Source organism: Vespa mandarinia, chromosome 2, assembly GCF_050613455.1.
Source record: "Vespa mandarinia isolate Hongniang chromosome 2, ASM5061345v1, whole genome shotgun sequence".
NCBI lineage: Eukaryota > Metazoa > Arthropoda > Insecta > Hymenoptera > Vespidae > Vespa > Vespa mandarinia.
In genome coordinates this window covers 15,540,081-15,557,500 of record NC_140811.1, presented here as the reverse complement: position 1 = coordinate 15,557,500, position 17,420 = coordinate 15,540,081, and the positions used below count along the sequence as shown (strand labels likewise).

The window sequence follows — 17,420 nt, the reverse complement described above, 5'->3', positions numbered from 1 at the left end:
TCCGTTAAAACGCGACACTTTTTGTTTTAAGTTGTTCCCTTTTGAAAAATAATAATCATCTACGAACGATTTATGAAAATATTTTTATATCATCGAGGATCCTCTAAAGGTATATTTTTCTTTTCTGTTTCAGACACGGCCACGCTCGCGGAGAGGAATAATACGCGCGTCTCTTCGCGTGCGGACGGTAAGAATAGTTTGATCGTTAAATTTCAAAGGGGGATGCCGAGTTACTTTACGATTTATGACGCATTCATCGCTTTTATAGTAAGAATACTATCCTATGTGAATTTGATCGAAAGATGAGAGTTAAAAGTGTAATCGGCAAAAGTCGAATAATCAACGAAGAAGATACGAAAAAGTGAATGAGTGAGTGAGTGAGAGAGAGAGAGAGAGAGAGAGAGAGAGAGAGAGAGAGAGAGAGAGTATAGGAGCCAAACGATACGGCCCTGGTCTCTCGGTGGTTGATAGGGTATAATCATGCCGAGTTTCATATCTCGAAGGGGCCACGGGAAGATGGTCCAACATCTGCCGCTGCAGGGAATCTCTGCCCACATGCTGGCCAGCATACGGACGCACACGTACGCGTTCGCGTACAAGCGCAAAAAGTGACGTAGGTACACGGTGGGACGTCATGTAAATTCATTCGAAACACATGGCAGGACCCGAGAGCGCGCGGCGTTTCTCTTCTCTGCAAAAGGCTTTCGAGAAAAGGAATCTCGAAGATGGCAGAAAAAGAGACCATAACTTTGACTTCGACTTTGGTACTCCGGCTATTTCAGGCCGTGTCACGGATCAAATAAATCCCTATCCTAGTAGAGTTCCTTCCTCCCTTTTGTATTTTCTTTTCGAGCGGTCTTCCTTTGAAACGTTCGACAGTTAAATATATCTAAATAATTTGAAATTAATATAAAATGATGTCAAATTCTTGACGAAAGGTCCTTTCTCTTTTTTTCTTTTTCTTTTTTCTTTTTTTTTTTTTTTTTTTTTTCTTTTTTTCTTCCCAACAATGTATCAATTTTTACATTCGATATAAAAATTAATAGCGAGAGCTTGATAGCAACGCACGATATTTCGCCATTGAAACGTTAATGACGCCGGAGGGACGTTGAAAAATGAGGCTCGGGGAGAAGCGGAGTAGGAGAAGTAAGTGGTATGGAGGCCGAGGGGGTGGACGGGCTCGACCGAGAAAAGAGATACGCTCGCAGCGCGCGCGGAATTGCAGAACTGCCTTTAATTAAAGTCATCAAGCTAGTTGAACAATTATCATTAATTATGGACGTCGCTTGGTCGCTCACACGAGCCATCGCTGCCGCTAGAGTTGTATGTACGTATGTCGGAAACGTTTGACTTTCCTTGCGTGCTGCGGCTTCGTTTCTATGTTAAAGAAAGAAAGAAAGAAAGAAAGAAAAAGAAAAAGAGGAGAGAGAGAGAGAGAGAGAGAGAGAGTGAGAGATAAACTGAAACAGAAGGAGAAGAGCCACGATGGAAAGTCGTAAAATATAGAAACTCGAAAGATTTGAAAATAACTCGCTTCGTCGAGTTGTCATTCTCTTTATAATTTGATAATGAATTTTCAAAATTGTTTTTGCTTTCGTTTTTCGTTTCTTTCACTTCTTCTCTTATTTCTTTTTTTATTTTCTTTTTTGTTCTTTCTTTTTCCTTTCTCTTTCACTTCACATAAAATTCATTCGAAATCGTTTCCAAAATAAAATAGTCAGGATCGTCGACTTTTTGGTATTCGTTAAAAAGTAAACGAAGCGCACCATGGTCCCCGTTTTATCTTTTTCCTTCTTCTTCTTCTTCTTCTTCCTTTATTATTTTATTTTATTTTATTTTTTTTTTTTTTTTACTTCTTTGACTTCTTTACTGATGACCGAAAAAAAGGGAGACGAAGAAGATGATAGCTAGTTCAGTTTGGTTCGCGATAAAAAACAAGCGGCAGAAAGAAAGAAAAAAGTGTTGCTTCTCTCGGAGCAACGTCGATTTCGAAATCCAGATGTACTGAAAAGACAGAGAGAGAGAGAGAGAGAGGAAGAGTGGATCGTGTGCCACAATAAAGATAACGATTTACGTTCGACTTTATCGCTGGGTAGCCGGGGCCAATGACTCGATGAACGGGGAGAGCTCGTGTCTCGATTCCATGATTTAAGTTCCGTTGTTGCCACCGATTCGAGCCAATCACTTCGTTTTTACTGATTTGGATAAAAGAGAAAAAAAAAGGGAAAGATGAGTTTCTCGACGAAACGATAACAAAGTTCTACTATAAATTCGTAACATTAATTACATTGTTTTCGTATTATAACGTTTTCATATCGCGCATTGTTATTATTTTCTTCGATGAACGAAGAACACGTGAAGATTAAAATATTTCTTTTCTTCCTTGGCATGCTCGTTTTCTTTGAAATTATCGATAACTATACTTTAGGTTTATAGACATATGTGCATATACATATGTAAGAACAATGTTTTATTTTATGGTAAACACACGACCTACCTTAAATACGATGTACTACGTTTACGTTTCCCCCTTTCGATCCCTACAATTTTACTTCTCTCTTTCCCCTTTCTTTTTCTTCTTTTTCTTTTCTTTCTAACGAGACAATGACGTTAATAACGATAATGATCCTGTTAAGAGTTCTTAGGGGGCTTATTCTTATGTAAAAAGAAAGAAAGAAAAAAACAAAAAAAAAGAAAGAAAGAAAAAAGAAAAAGAAAAGAAAAAAGGGAAAAGATAATAAAAAAAAAAAAAAAAAAAAAAGATAAAAAAGAAGAAAAAAAAAGAAAAGAGAATTTAAGACCGGGACGAGTTTACGACTGCGAATACCGGTAGAACAGGCCGTATTTCTTCGCGAAATTTAACGAACCTTCGCGCAATGGGACACCATTAAAAAATTCCGGAGCGTCATGTAGCACGGTGCACGCAATAGCGATAAATGCCGAGGGAGGAAGAGAGAGAAGGAGAGAAACAGAGAGAGAGAGAGAGAGAGAGAGAGAGAGAGAGAGAGAGAGAGAGAGAGAGAGAGAGAAAGAGTTGGATGAGAGAGGGCAGCGGATTATGGAAGGCAGAGGATAAGACTGACGAGAGGTTTAACATCACGCAAACTTAAGTAAAAACATTATCGATCGGCAAACGCGATGCGCTCGCGCTGCGTTAAGTTCGTATCGTAAATGGCGATCGTAAAAGATCGAACGCCATGGGAATAAGATTATTTCTTATTTCCGTACGATTGGAATACCTATACCATAAGTATATTTCGATTCTCGATAATTTCTTATATTGCGTGATTATTATCAATGTTTACGGCATTATAAATTGTATCGTTCGAGAAAAATATTGGAATTTTTCCAATTCCTTCCTTTTGCTTCCGAGTAAAAACCTCACCTAAGGAACGATAAATTTTAATTGTACTGACCTCTGATAATTTTTCCTGGAAGGATATAATTTCGAGTAAACGTAATGGTCGATCGAAAAAATATTTCACAATGGCGCGTCAACGATTAAGGAGATACAGAAACTCATATTACGAGGGATTAGAAAAACGTCATTGTGATTATCCATAGCAAAAAGAAGAAGGAGCTTAAATAAACGTACAAATAATCGATCGTATTTAAAATGAAATTTTTCTATTAAAAACAAAAAAAACTCACTCTTTGTATTAATGTCGATTTCTCTTCGTATATCTTTCTCTTCCATTCTCACTAGAATAGCAGAAAAGAAAGAGGGTGTGTGTGTGTGTGTGTGTGTATGGGAGACAGAGAGAGAGAGAGAGAGAGAGAGAGAGAGAGAGAGAGAAAATAAGAGGGGGGAAAAAAGTAAAAAGAAACGAGAAAGATCGCAGTAGTACTTCAGTGCAATTTGTGTAAGATGTAAAGTAAGAGACGAAATAACATTTCAGGGATATCGCGAATGAGACGAATAGCAGGAGAAGCCGCTGGCTCGTGGTTCGTCAATTAGCGTGTCACGCTCGTTATCGTGGAAAATAATTAGGCTGAACGCACCGGAGAACGGTTCGTTAGCTCGTCTTCTTTCGAGTACACATAAACGTTCGCGATCTCTCTAGAAGCGAATGGCGAAGTGAATATCGTAAAAGAGAGGAAGAAAGGGGACGGAGGATGGGCGTATAAGCGACAAGACGTCTCGACGATAAATACGTACGTTTAGGTGAATACTTCTACATATATATATATATACATATATATGTATATATATATATATATGCATGTATATATGTATATATATATATATATATATATATATATATATATATATATATATATGGGCAAGCAATGTTTCTTGTGGAAGTGCCAAACGAGGTATGCACGCGAATCCGGTCATTAAATAAAGGTAATCAAGTAAATTTCTTTTACGAGAGTGTTGACGATTATTACTTTGCGGCTGATGTATTCGCTCTCTGAATCATGATGTCAAAAGGAAATTTGAAATGATAGAAAATGTATATTTTAGAATATACATAGATAAGAGAGGAATAGAGAAAGATATTATTTAAATGACGTTTTCATTTTACAACTTCACTGTCTCGTTATTTACATACTAATCGTTTGAAAATAAAGCAAATAACTTTAATATCGAATAATGCGTAATTGATGATACTTATGATGTGGATTACATCTTCGTTTCTTATGAGAAGAAAAAAAGAGGAGGAGGAGGAGGAGGAGGAGCAGGAGGAGTTAACGAACGCGACGAAAAGAGGGAAAACGGTAGGAGTCGTTCGCGCGTTCAAGCGACTCGCCTAAACACGCTATAAGTCGGCATGCATACGTTTCCATAGAACAAATAACTTGAGATACGTTGCAGGCAAAATGCAATGAGTTATGGCGCGGCGCAACAGAGCGGGCAATAAATTATCTTTAACGACGTGGCGCAAGAGGAGGAGTAGGAAGAGGAGAAAGAGGAGGGGGGAAAGAAGGAGGAGGAGGATGGTGAGATAGGAAGTTCGAGATGGCTCACGATCATCTGCATCACGATGATGATTCCGCGTGAATTATCTCATTATCTTATAATATTAATTTATTTGTGTACGATGGTGTCACGAAATTATCGATATCGTCGATATCACGAGCTGCCTATTACGTGTTAGAACTTTTCTAATCGCTAAGTTCGATCGGTATTTCTCTCCTTCCCTCTCTCTCTCTCTCTCTCTCTTTCAGTTAGGTATGTAGATAGTTTGAATTTCATCGAGTAGACGCGCGCTCGTTAGCTTGAATGGCACGATGCATCGCGAGAACTATGCTGCTTTAGTGAACGTGAGCGAGACTTAGGAATGGGAGAGAGGGAGAGAGAGAGAGAGAGAGAGTTAGTTTATCGTTTGTTCCAAGATAGAAGATCATAGACAATGAGATTTTTGAATAAGTAATGTTATTTGTTGGAAATTAACGAATCGTTAACTCGTTTTTTTTTACATAGAAGATAGGATAAAGAATAGAGAGAGGGAAAATCGTCAGAGCTTGTAAAAGCACTGCAGTAACGTGGGGAAAGGAAATTCGGGCCCCGATCGAATGGTCCTGGGACGAATTTGCATGCGGCCTTTTTAGCTCCAGGTGTCCCGTAATTTGCATACGAAAGGGTGGCTTTCGCGAATTCCTCCCCTTTTTTCCCTCGTAACTCTTTCACTCTCCATCTCTCTCCTTCTTTTTCCTTTTATCTGCCTACCTCTTCCCACCGCGGCCCCTCCCCCCTCTTCGCGACCCCCTCTGTGTATGTACGTGCGCGCGCGCATCCGTGTATTCTCGTTTATGGGTTACCGGCTCAGCGTGTCGCGTCGTTAACTGGATGTTAACTTTCGTTAACAGTTGATCTTTAACAATCACCTTTCTCAGCGTCGGTAAGCCTTTGCCGATCGAATTCGCAATCGACGAGATAATCTTGAATATTGATTCGTATTGATTATCAATAACGTATGTAGAAAAAGACGTGGTGATCGCAAGCCGCTTGCCGTGAAATGTCGTTAACTTTTGTAAGAGGTCGAGGGTAGGGGGAGGAAAGAGGTTTGGAACACAAAGAAGGAGATACAGAAAAAGAAAGGAAAGGGAAAAGAAAGGCACAGAAAAAAGACATTTATCGGTCTGCCTCCAGCAGCAGCAGCAACAACAGCAGCAATGGCAATAGCGATAACAACGGCCTTTTACTTTGAGCGTCGAAATATCGAATACGCCATTTTCCCATTGATTTATTCATTGTGAAAAGTAAGAGAGAGAGAGAGAGAGTGAGAGAGAGAGAGAGCAAGAGAAAGAAACATTTATAGCGCGAGAACGAGTTTATCTTTTCTCTATCGTTCGATACGAAATCCAACAACGCTTCGCCGCTAATCATTAATATCAAGTAGATATATACCTATCTACCTATCTACTTACTACGGATTGCGCAAACATCGTTGAAACAACAAACAACGTTATTTCCAGTTAACGCGCGCGAACACAGGCGCACGCGCGAGCCATCGATTGTGGGCACAGGTGAAAATGAGCGATCGTAGTGGGAGAGAACAAAGTGTCGAAACCGAAAGCGGATAATGATAGCCGCCGACGGCCGCCGTTTATTTTTGGAACCCATTTTTATCGAGAACACTTTATCGTCTCGAAACTCGGAGGAGTTTGCTTTATTCTTTCCTTTATTTTTCTTTTATCCTCTTTCTTTCTCTATCCTTTCTTTTTCTTTTCTTTTCTTTTCTTTCTTTTCAATATGTTTTTTTTTCTTTCTTTTTTTTTCTTTTTTCTTTTTTCTTTTTTTGTTTTTTTTGTTTTTTTTTTTTTTTTTTTTCTTTATTTTTATTTTATTTAGCTCGCACGAAAGAAACGATAAGTTGAGGCCAGTATCGTTCGTTGGCTTTTAGATTATTATTAAACGAGCGTCCATCCTCTTGGACACTTTTTCCGCCTTCGTTCACCCCTGACCGCATCACCCTCTCTCTTTTTCTCTCTCTCTCTCTCTCTCTCTCTTCCTCCCCCTACCTAATTATTTAATCTGGCCCGTAACCTCCTCGATGTCATTGCGCTTGACGCGTTTGCGCGCGCGGGCGCGCCTCGCGTGATGAAAGAGAGGGCCGCGGCCATCTTGTCTGACGTCATCTCACGCCGAGCACGCAACCGCGAAACGCTGACTTCCTCGTTGCGATAACACCTTATTTTTTATCGCTCCCTCTCCCCTCCCCTTTCTGCTCTCTCTCTCTCTCCCTCTCTCTCTCTCTTTCTCTCTCTCTCTCTCTCTCTCTCTCTACTCTATCCGTCTAACTATCTACCTATCTTTCTATCTTTCTTTCGTCTCTTTCTCTCTCTCTCTCTCTTTTTTTTTCCCCTCTCTCTCTCTCTCTGATTCCCTTTCTCACGTAACTACTCTTAGCGAGTACGTATCTCCGCGTACATCTCCCTTTATCTTCTTCTTTTTCCGATTCTCTTTCCCTCCCCTTTTTCTTACCACGAGTAACTATCGCACACACGCATATAAAAGATATATACGTTCGACGAGCACGTACGCCTTCACTTTCGGTTGCGACGAACCGAGACACCCCTCCCGTTGTATAGAAAATGGCGGAATTTAATGGACAACCGCTCGGCCGCTATTCGTTGTTCCCTATGAAATTTAAGGTAGGCGGTGATTCGATTTTATCGACATCGTTTCACCACCTACTTCGTTCCTTTCCTTCGAATATTTCACTATCTCCCACCTTTCCCTTCTCTCTTCCTTTTTGCCTTCTTCTATGGCGTTATACCCTTGTTTGCACGTTATGAAAATACAGTGTGTTAGATAGAACTAGAGAGAGAGAGAGAGAGAGAGAGAGAAAAAGAGAAAGAGAGAGAGAAAGATACGAAAATAAAGAACGATCCATGCCGATCGAAGCGCGATCGTAAAAGGAAATCTCTCGTTTTGTATCTCCGCCCGTAACAGGATTAAGGTGAATACGGGAATGTCGTAAAAGAAACGTTCGGCGATTAGACATTCTTTTTTTTTTGGCGGTAAAGGGATAAAAGAAATAACGACACGGCAACGAATCGGAATCGTTTTATTTAAGAAAAATCGGTGAAACTCGTTAGGCATTTCTTCCTTCTAAAGGAGGAATTTCTTCGTAGTTTAGATCATCGGTTCGAGGTTCTCATCTTCCTTATCTCCTTTCTCTCTTTTTCTTTTTGAAAGTTAAAAGAAATAGAGAAAAGGGAAAGAAATGAAAGAAACAACGAGGAGGGAAAAGACTCGCGGTTAACTGCGGTCGTTGGCGGTGTCACGCGATACGAGCGAAGACGTTGGCAATTTAAATTCGCGGAAGGCCATAATCACCGGTGCGTTTTGAGTTTTGCGTTATTGACGAACATAAAAGCGTCCCAAAGTATACGAGAGAGAACTTCGGGTAAGAGCTTTTCGCGAACACATACGTGTTTACAACTGATATTAAATCAGGCTTCCTTTACAGTCCCAATAAAATACGACAAGTTCTATCAGGCCCTGATATCGTCGCCCGTTCAACCTGAAACTTGTTCGAGACTAGTTTAAAAATATTGATGGATAAGAGAAGAGCCGCGTGCACCTGAGCGAGTGACCGATCGAGCAAAGAAGATTGTCGGAACATCGCTCATTATAATACCGGTTTTTCTACAAAAAACGTAAGATTTTATAGCTTCTGGCGCCTTGTGCGCGCGACTCGTCATCGATACGCTTAAACTCGACTCGAGAAGAACTCGCTCCGTCGCTCGAGTTTAATAAAAAGAAACGCGGAACGAGATCGATAGCTGCGATCATCATTCAATGCGATAGACCAAATGTTTCCCGTCTCTTTTCGTTTGTGTTTGACGGAAAGTTCATTTGTAAATATACAAGCAATATCTTTTTATCCATTGACGATTTTCCTCTTTTTACTGTATCTTTTATCAAGGATAGAATGATATATAAAATTCGACGAGTTTCGAGAGATACGATCGAACATAGTTCGTTCGTCGTAGAGACGTCTTAAACGTATGACGATATACGAAGCTTGCTTCGTCGAGCTTTCCAAGAGGCGTTCGCAGCACAAATTAACAATTTGTATGTCGTGCAAGTGGAGTTATGATTATCGCCGTGTCGTACCCTGCGAGCGAGATTACCCGTGGTGACTGTTACTTGTCTACTTTACTGCCTACCGTGCCAGCATTCTCCCTTTCTCTCTCTCTCTCTCTTTCTCTCTCACATGCATACGCTCTTGCTATAATATGCTAATAGGGGGATGCTAACTTCCCCGTGTAACGATGGATCGTTGGATCGTGTTTACGAGGTGAGCCGACCCCAGGGTTTCCCTTCGTACCCTCGGCCATTGCGAGAACGAGCGTGTTAAAAGAGATAGAAATAGAAAGAGAAAAAGAATCGAGAGAAAGTGAGATGGTGTCTCGTTGCGTCCTCGTAATTAACGATCGCTTCGAAAGAGAAAATCGGGCGCGAACGAAACAATGAACGATTTCGCGTTCCATCGAGGCGTGTCTCGAAACGCGCATGGGAGGCGTCGGGACGCCGGTAATTAAATCGAATCGTCGGTTAACAACTTTTTTTTTTTTTCTTCTAGCGATGCAGCTAGTCGAGCAATACACGCCGGGTATGGTGTTGACGATTGCATGCGTAGAGGAGCATTTTCATTCGAGCTCTTTCCTGTGTATCGTGCTTGCGGGTAAACGAGATACCGACATATAGAAAGATAAAAGTGATAAAACAATATTTATTAATAGTACTAAGCTCTGAATAAAGGATATAGTTCAAAAATACGATGCAAATTTGGAAAAATTATTATGATAGTAAATTTAAACGATAATTAAGTATATAGTGGCGTTAAAATAATAAGTATTGTTTGGCGATTAGAAATTTATGGGAAGGTAATTTTTAAAAATAGAAATCTAGGCCGTCTGAATGGAGAGAGAAAGAGAGAGAGAGAGAGAGAGAGAGAGAGAAGGAATAAAAAAAATCAAAAGAATCGCTTGTTTGCACGCATCGAGACTAAACGGCACGAATCGAACGATCGAGCGAATTGTCGGGTTGAAGTTGGACCGTACGAGAGGGTGTGTGTTTGTGTGTGAGTGAGTGTGTATGTGTGTGTGTGTGTGTGTGTGTGCGCGCACGAGCAAGCGAGCAAACGAGCGAGCGTACGAAAGAGGATGGGAGAGGCTGGTTACGGGCGTGGTGCGTTCACAATAAAAATGGCGCTTCGTTTGCCGCGAGGGTGGCCCCTTTTACTTCCCAACACTAAATGCCGCGTATGCGATGTACTACCAACAGACCGCCCCGCTTTGCTTGCTTGAAAAGAGTGCCCTTCCCTATCCCCACCCTTACACGCACCTACGTGAACCCTTGATTAAGTCTCCAATAACTTATTACTAAAGGACACAGTGTAGATAGATAGATGTTCTTGAGTTTTAAATATATCGAATCATTTTAAAAGTTTTTTTTTTTTTTATTTTCTCTTTTCTATTTTTAATTGGGAAAAGAGATACGAAAACACAAATAATCTAATCTCTATTTGCGAGGTGGACGTTTATTAAAAGAAAAATAAAAGAAAATTAAATGAAAAGATATTCACGAACGTGAAATTTTCTCGTTCAATCGTCGTGTCGTCGACGCATAGACACGAGGGTGGTGGGACGTGTGCTAAAGTTCGATCGATAATTAAATAAACGAGAAAGGTCATCCCGAAGCCCGGCAGCTCGTCGACGAGGTACGAGCCCGATGGCCCGGACTTTATGGGGTTTCGACGTTTTCTCTCGTACTATCCTACCAAAACTTTTCCCTCTCTACACTTTTATTTCCCCTTCCCTTGTTCTTTTTTCTTCTTCTTCTTCTTCTTTCTTTTTTTTCCCTTTCTTCTTCCCCTTTTTTACTTTTCACGTTAGTCGTCGCGGCAACGCGTCTGGCCTTGTGCCGATGAGATCTGATTAAAAATTCGCTTGGTTGCATCTCCTTCAGGCCTTTAACTTCGATGAGATTAAGTTTTCGTAGAAGGATTCATCGAAAAACCCTTCTAATCCTTCCGTAGCACGTGGCATAACGAGTTTGTAACAAGAAACACAAGGGACAATGATATACAACAAACGATACGTTTGAAAAATGTCGGAAATCGAGAGAGGGAGACTAGAATTACGGGGGAAAAAAAAATAAAAAAAAAAAAAGAAAGAAAGAAAGAAAAAAAAGAGAGAATCAAATAGCGGACAAAAAACCGCATGCGTTCGCGAGCGGACGAGATTCCGCGACATTTTAATCGACGTGGCATCGTATTTACTCTCCAACGTGGGACATACCGGCTCGTACATCTGTGTATTTTGGATGGAGGAGGGAAAAAAAAGAAGTGAAAAATCGGGGAAAAAAACAGAGAGAAAGGGAGGAGATAGAATAAGCGCGAAAGTGAGATAGATAGATAGATAGAGAAAAAAATGGGACAACAGAGAACAGTGGTGAGGTTTTGGTAGGTGGATGAAAGAGCGTGCAACCCCAGTACAATTCCATTTCCGGATGGAGTAAAGCCGAGTCGAACGATCGTTCGAAAAGGCGGTCGAGCGATAAACCGATTCGGACGGACGCGTTTCGACGAAAGGCCGCGCGCGCGGGCGCGCGTGCAAGTTAACGCGGATTCAAAATCGGAGGTCCACAAAACGGGCGATCATTTTACGCGTCCGTTCGTTTCGTGTTAAACTCGATGTTACTCCTATCGCGATCGAGTGTCTATCTCCTAGGGAACATTTTGAAATGATTGGCGAACGCTACGAAACGTTTTTCTCATTTATAGAAAAACAATATGAGGCACATCCGTTTGTAAAATCAAGTAAACAATATATATATGTATATATATATGAAAAAAAAGAAAGCAAAGGAAAAAAAAGTCCGTAACGTTTGACCATCGCCTCCTTTCTTACTTTCCTTCGAATCGCCAAGGCCATCGATTATCATTGTTATACAATATTCATGCCGTCGCGTCAAGTGTCTCGCAATAACTTAGTTGTCTCACAATGATTGTGACTCAAATATTTGTCCGTAGAATATTAATGCAAGAAAGGAACGCGCGATGCAATATGTACAAGAGGATTGTGCATCGCGTAAAACCTCGATGGAACGAGTGCCCTGAGAATAGAAGATGTACATACATACATAGGTACACATAGATATACGAGGCCAAGATAAACATCTACCGACTAACTTCTTTGTTCTCGTCGATAGACGTAAAGCTTTATTCGAGTTCTGAGATATAGATAATCTAAAATAGAATTCGCTGGACCGTCGAACGAAGTGACGTTTATCGATACTCTTATTCCCATAGAATTTACCGACACGAGAGGTTAGATCGAGACGTTAGAGAGATAGCCATAGTCCATCCCAACTCTCTGTCTTTCTCTCTCTCTCTCTCTCTCTCTCCCTCGTAATTCCGTATCTATAAAAGTTTACGTTCACCTCGGAGGGTACAAGTTATAACTACTTTACGTTCCGTTTGGTTCAGAACATTCCTACGCTCACGGCAAGCTTCACCCCAAAGTCGTAACTTTCTCTTTCGCGGATTTAGATTTCGTTCGATGATTCACGCTCGCTCTCGATAAACGTGCCGCGAGATACGAGCCACGTTTTCCATGGGAATGAAAAAAAAAATAGTATTTTTTTTTTCATTCCCAACTAACCCAAGCCCATCTACAGCCCGCCCCCCTCCAACGCCTCCCTCTCCCATACCATCCATCCTACCTCCTATCGTATGAAATACCGAAAGAGAGTTTTCTCCATTTTGGGAAAAGCTTTCGATCGACCCAATCGAATCCAATCGTTAGGCTTCGAACGTCAGAGGGTACAGGGTGGTGGGGTAGCACGTGGCTTAATTGATTCGATTTCGAGGGGTTTTCATCCCACTTTTGCAGTGTGCATCCCCCCACCCCCTTTTTCCTATCACATGGGTGTACACGCGAGCACGCTGCTCTCTGCAACGTGGCATTAACGTAGAGGGGTTCCCAGACCACCATCAGCTTCTCTCTTTCTCCATCTTTCTCACTCTCTCTCTCTCTCTCTCTCTCTCTCTCTCTTTTTCTCTTTCTCCATCTTTCTCCCTTTTCCATCCATGATTTTTTTCGAAAGGTCGTCAGGGCTTTCGCAAACACGCATATATACACGTATAGACGCAAGGGGGACACGCGTGTCTACAGCGTACTATGCCAGAATCGCGATTCCCGATTGCATTGACACGAGGAACTTTTGTGCGCACCATTGCACTCCATATTGTACATGTTTTATCTCTCTCTCTCTCTCTCTCTCTCTCTCTCTCTCTCTCTCTCTCTCTTCTCTTATCGAGCTTCCTTAATAATCTGCAAATAAATGAAATTCTGGATCTTTTATGAGTTTTCTATTCTGTTCGATTTATCAATCAAGTCTTTGTGTTTTTTGATTGTGAAAGAAATTGAATTTAAAAAACTTAGGACTAACTAAAAAATAGAAGGACTTATTGAACTTAACAGGAGAATTAAACTTAATTAGGTAACTTAAGAATGAAAAAATAAGAATACTTTTCTAATAAGAATATTTTTCTCTCATAAATCGACGTACCAGTATGTATTAACGAAAAAATTGGATTTTATATAATATTTGTTATTTCATATAAATGGGGAGAAGGGAAGGGGGGGCGGGGAAGAGTAAAAAAAATCTAAACCCCATCACGGTCGATCACGTTAGCCATGGTACTCTATAGGGTAATTTTCGATATCCACCTTGTTAGCCTGGAATAATATCTCGTTGCAAGGAGCTTTAGTATTTTTCCGAAGGATTACCGTCGTACTATCTTACAGTCCTGACTTGGTGTTGACGGTTATGGTAGTATTAGTGGATTCAATACCTCCGGTACTGCGAACGAAATCTTATCCATATTTCGTGCCAAGAAGAGGCAGAAGAGGGACGAAAGAAGAGACAGGGAGTGAACTGATCGAGCATATTCGTAAAGGCGAAGGGCCGATGCCGGTCCTTCTCTCTTCCTACCTTCTTTTTTTCTTTATCCTTCCCTTCGACGAGGAAACAAGTACCTATAACATCTACGTAGGCGTTTTTTACGCGCGTATCCTTGCGTCGAATTCTTCGAGAAGAAGAGTGCCAAGCGAGTATTAAAGTTTCGCTTTACGTGTCGTAACGGCATGGAGGAACTCCTTCTACCTATCTCGCTCCCTCTCATTCAGCGTCTTTCTACTAGTTCGTTTTTTTTTCCCTTTGGCAGCCGAGTAATGGCCACGGCTTCCAGCGAGTTTCATAATTTCGTAGGAGATGTGCCAACGCTTGAACGCACCCTCTCCTCTCCTCTCTCTCTCTCTCTCTCTCTCTCTCTCTCTCTCTCTCTCTCTTGCTCCCTTTATCCATCCCTATCTCGTTTTCTCGACAAGTTTGATTGCCGCGGCACCCCGAACTGTCGTCGCGAATGTCAGTGCTCGCTTCTCGTCTCTACGGAGACGAATGATTCTGCGTGAAAATCGATTTGTTTTCCGGTCGTCTTCACTGCGAGGAGGTAGGACGTCTGAATGGAAGTGAAACCGGTCGCGAGTTCTTCCTTGCTATTTCTGTCACGAATCGAACGTCCAGCGCGATGGTAAGCGATAGGAAGTCGAAATACCATAGAACTCCATTTATCTGAACTCTATTTATTCTAAGTGCTGATAGTAGATAGGTACGTATCTCGTCGCTTGCTTAAAAGGCTCGGCCTCGTTTCTTATCTCATCTCAGGGAAGATGAGGGAAACGTTGATGGATATGGGACATTTACGCTAGGCACTTTCCACGTCGTTCTTCGCGTCGATTTTAATGCCTACCGAACGTGAAGTATCTTTGGCGTTCACCTTGAAACCGGTCCAACACCATGTTCCTTCTCAAGTCGATCCAATCGAATCTTTATATCGAATCTCTATCTTTCTCTCTCTTTTTCTGTTTTTCTTTCTCCCTTTCTCTTTCTTTCTTTCTTTCTTTCTTTCTTTCTTTCTTTCTTTGGTTAACCTCGCGAACGAGTTCCATCGACGGCAGCGGAATGATTCGCGAATAGTTTTGTTTATTCGCCAAGTCATCTTTGAAATTGCAACGCAGTTACGTCCGTACGCGAGCCGCGATCGCGGAGATCGATACCGAACAGAAAGAGGATTATTATTGTGGACGATGGTTTCTTCGAGTATTTTACGAGAGAAAGAAAGGGACTAAGTTTATCTTACCTTAGAGGACGCGGATTCGATATTTTTCACGCGGCCGTATGCCAACTCATCGATGACAAGTTTTCGTTTTTCTTTTAAAAGAAGATATTCCTTAAGAAGTAAAACCGGTATTCTTCGCGAACGTTACTTGAATAATTCATTCGACAGAAACGAACGTATTCCTACGCGCTGAGAAATAAATATATCGCTACTTCTCCTCCGCATAGCCGTCAGGAAACTTTCGAAGTGTTAGTGTGAGTAAAATTAGAAGAGGCAACTCTCGGCGTCCGAGAGAGATAGAAACAAAGAAAGAAAGAGAGACAGAGAGAGAGAGAGAACGAGTATGAGAGAAACGACAGGATCCAACGAGTTTTAGTGCATTTTCGATAATATATGGTAGAAGTATAAGAGAAGGAAAGACATGGTAGAACGAAGAAGATCGATTGGCCGTCGTTTGCGTTGACAAGACCGGAGGACTACGATTAAAGTGTTAAAACGGGAGTGCAAGCTTGTAGTTGGTCGATCCTCGAGAAACCCACAAATCAGAAGGTGAACTCGTAGTCACAGTAGGTCTCGCGAAATGAGTCAGACGTCCGAACGCAAGATTTTTCTTTTCCTTCTTCGAGTCTCTTCTTGGCACGAAGACGAACCGGGAGAAACGATCATCCTCGGTCCAGCGAATGGCAGTGGGTGAGGAGCGAGCTAGCGAGAAAACGAGTAAGTGAGTGAGTAGGAGAGTGAGAGAGAGAGAGAGAGAGAGAGAGACATCGCTCGGCAACGATATATAATGCCGCTGGCATGACGAGGCGAGAGCAATTAGATGTCGCCGGATGCAGCTGCAGGCGATTGCGTCATCAGAGTTACTTTGCAACCTTGATCTCCCGGAGGGCTCTCTCTCTCTCTCTCTCTCTCTTTCTGTCTCTCTCTCTCTGTCTCTCTCTGTCTCTCTCTCGCTCTCTCTTTCACTCTCTCTCTCACTCTGTTACTCACTTGCTTTCTGCCTTCTCTTCGTTTCATCTTCCTCTTCCACTTCTTATTTTCCTTCTCTTCTTTTCCATTCTTCCATACGTCGGAGATATTACAGACGTCTCTTTCCTCTTATAAACCTAAGACCTTTCGACTATTTCTTTGATATAACACCTTCGAACTCGATCGTCTTATTCGTTTTCGTAATCGTCGAGGAAAAAAATATATTCTAATCGAGTTAAAACAACGAAGGAAAGACCAACGATAAGAAAAGAAAAAGAAGGAGAAAAAAGAAAAAAGAAAAAGGAGGGAAACGAAGGGGGGAGGGGTGAAAAAAAAAACAAAGCGATGGAGAGATAGCCAGTTTTTATCTGAGCTCTCCTTGTGATCTCCTTCAAGGTACGTGTAAATTTTTAGAGCCTTGACTAACGTTAATTACATACTCCTATCCTTGTACCACCCATCGAGTAATCTTTTTTCTTCTTTTAAAATCTCCTTCTTATATCGTTCCATTAACTTTTAACTCGACGTCTAGAATTTTTCTTTCGTGTATATTTAGAAGAGTTTCGAAAATCGAACTTATCAATTTCTAGATTGCATTTGATAAATTTAACAAATGCCACTGGCATAAAAATCGGGATATTGTTTTTTTTTTCTCTTTTTTTTTTTTTTTTTTTTTTTTTTTTTTTTTTTTTTTTTATAAAAGGACCCGAGTGGGTAGGGTAATAAAAAAAAAAGATAGAGAGAAAACAAAAAAAGAAAACGCTCAATTTTAGCTTGACTTAAATTGGAAGAAAAAAGGATAAAAAGGAAGAAAAAAAGGAAAAATAAAAAAAAGGAAAAGAAGGGAGAGAAACAGAGAATCGGGGTCAAACGTGGACCATCGAGGTCGAGTTGATGCGGGCGTGCAGGTCCTCTCTTTCGGAGAAAAAACTTTCCCACGCATGGAGAGAATCTACAAGAAGAAGAGGGAATGAGAAGAGGGCATCGACACGAGCAGCAGCGTTGCCACTTTACGAGTCTCTTCGCTCGTCGTAAAACGATTCTTCCTCTTCCTTCCTTTTACCAAATTAGGTATCATCCGTCGTTTTCTACAATCTCTTTTACCTTTTACTCATTGGCGAACGCGAATAACAAGCGAAATTATCCGAGAAACTTATTGAAAACTCCATTGATTGGCTGCTTTTATATTTAAATAATAATTTGAATGATAATAATATCATATTTATGAGTCATTCCTCATATAGCGAGTTGTCGCGCGTTGACCGGGCTAATGCATTTAACTACGAACGAAGAGCGATCGAT

At 41.1% G+C, this 17,420-nt stretch overlaps 1 protein-coding gene and 1 long non-coding RNA gene across 7 annotated transcripts in view; one reads left to right on the top strand and one right to left on the bottom strand.

Moving 5' to 3' along the window:
* The window catches only part of LOC118441519 (uncharacterized), a 17,430-nt gene extending 7,746 nt beyond the window's left edge, over window positions 1–9,684 (top strand). For 3 of the 4 annotated variants that reach the window (XR_014981844.1, XR_014981843.1, XR_014981842.1), the window contains one exon: window positions 134–4,166. This is a non-coding gene — a long non-coding RNA (uncharacterized LOC118441519). Of the gene's footprint in view, window positions 1–133; window positions 4,167–9,542 lie in introns of those variants that run through there. The other variant, XR_014981841.1, reaches the window with a different exon arrangement.
* The window catches only part of MESR6 (misexpression suppressor of ras 6), a 450,575-nt gene that overhangs the window by 108,740 nt on the left and 324,415 nt on the right, over window positions 1–17,420 (bottom strand). The gene's annotated exons all lie outside the window — the stretch shown is intronic.